This window comes from Myotis davidii, unplaced genomic scaffold, assembly GCF_000327345.1.
Source record: "Myotis davidii unplaced genomic scaffold, ASM32734v1 scaffold6401, whole genome shotgun sequence".
Taxonomy (NCBI): Eukaryota; Metazoa; Chordata; class Mammalia; order Chiroptera; family Vespertilionidae; genus Myotis; species Myotis davidii.
In genome coordinates, this window is record NW_006291053.1 from 16,641 (window position 1) to 18,474 (window position 1,834).

Below are 1,834 nucleotides of genomic sequence, written 5' to 3' on the forward strand. Positions count from 1 at the left end.
ATATATACAATGTTTATGCTCATGAAGTCTTTATTGTACTGAAGGCTTTTGGTACTGACCATTAATCATATAGGAGATAGACTTTTCACACAGAATAATGATCATTTATCTCTTTTAGAAGTAAACAACAAAAAAACGATGCAAGTTTAAAATATGAAGGCAACACACAAAAGTGGCTGATAGTTTGGGTCTTTGTTGGAGGGGCAGAGTCTGTACAGTTTAACAAAGTCTGGCTTTGACTCCTCATTTCAAAAGCATACTTCTCTCCTGCCATACTGATACCATCCCAGAGAGTGAATCCACTCTTCCAACTTAAAAAGGATATGGGTCAATGAAGAAAGTAGTTACTGATTCACATAAATAATTAGGAAGCAAAATCATTATCAAAGTATTTGAAACCACACGAACTTTAAAAATTCAGTACTTTGAAATTTCCCTCCTGAGGTATCTATGCTTTTTGTAAAAAAAAGTTGCTAGTAAAACTGATGCATTCTATCATTCCAAGTTATACTTATAAATATGTTGCTTGGTGCTGAAAATAGATATTATGTCTTAGCACAAAATGGCAGCAATTACTTCTGGTAAATGATTTTGGTGAGATGCACTCTTTGGTGAGATGCAAAATAACATTGAGGAACCACCTTATTTTCATTCTCTCCTCCTTCCTGATACTCTCAGAATGTTCAAGTAATTTTCAGAGGAGAAACCACAAGACCAGAATGAATGAGTAAAGACCATCTATGTTTGACCTATAGACCAGCGATGGCGATCCTATGAAATGTGTGTCAGAGGTGACACGCGAACTCTTTTTTTTTGATTAATTTTTTTTTGTTAAATGGCATTTAAATATATAAAATAAATATCAAAAATATAAATCTTTGTTTTACTATGGATGCAAATATCAAAAATTTCTATATGTGACACGGCACCAGAGTTAAGTTAGGGTTTTTCAAAATGCTGACACGCCGAGCTCAAAAGGTTCGCCATCACTGCTATAGACCATCATATCTTCTCTAGGCCAATTAGCCTGCATTGTTGTATCACCTGTTGCGCATGGAATTTCCCTTAGAGTTTGTATAGCTCCAACAAGTGATGGTCAGAAATGATTTCTACCTGACAAGTTAGGTTAAGACCCATTTTTCTTCTCAGAAAGTCCTCTACATGCCCAATAGTTGCTTTTTGCGGGGAGGCATGGGACAGGAGTTGCTGAAGGCACCTGCCCCTGCCTTGACATTTCCAAACAAGTCTGAGTCCCTGAGAGTTTACTTAGTCAGGTCCTTGCTTAAAGGATACTATAGACACATGTGTTTTCTCAGGGATGCTTACCCTGTTGATTGTATCTAATAGTTAATTTTAGTTCAAGCTGTTGTTACAATAAAGGCCTAAGGAATCAGGCAATCAAGGCTGCTTAGTCCCTAAAGCCAAATAGCCCCTTAGCCTTCTCTTTCACAAAAACGTGTGTCAGAGTAATTTATTCATCCATCGCTCATGGTCAGCTGGTCAGTCCCAGCAAGCGGTTCCCTCTGTGAGGAACCAGGAATGTAACAAAACACAATGGAACCCTTGAAATCCAACAGTAAGAAAATGAAAGTAACTGTGCAATAAGTCATTGGAGCTCACTTGGGATTTCCAAATTCGAGGGAACTATTTCTCACCGAAAGAATTCACTATCTCAGTTATGCTTCTTAGGAATGTGAGTATGTTTTCCAGTGGCAAAATAAGCCAACTTCTGAAAGTAAGGGGGGAAAAAAAGGTTTTTCCTGTATTTGCCTAGGAAGCAAAGATTTTATATATAAATTATTAAAATGATTATATTCTGTTAATCAGGTATTTG

At 36.9% G+C, this 1,834-nt stretch overlaps 1 pseudogene; it reads right to left on the minus strand.

The window, feature by feature from the left end:
* LOC102752179 overlaps positions 1-1,834 on the minus strand; it is a 13,538-nt pseudogene that overhangs the window by 7,378 nt on the left and 4,326 nt on the right.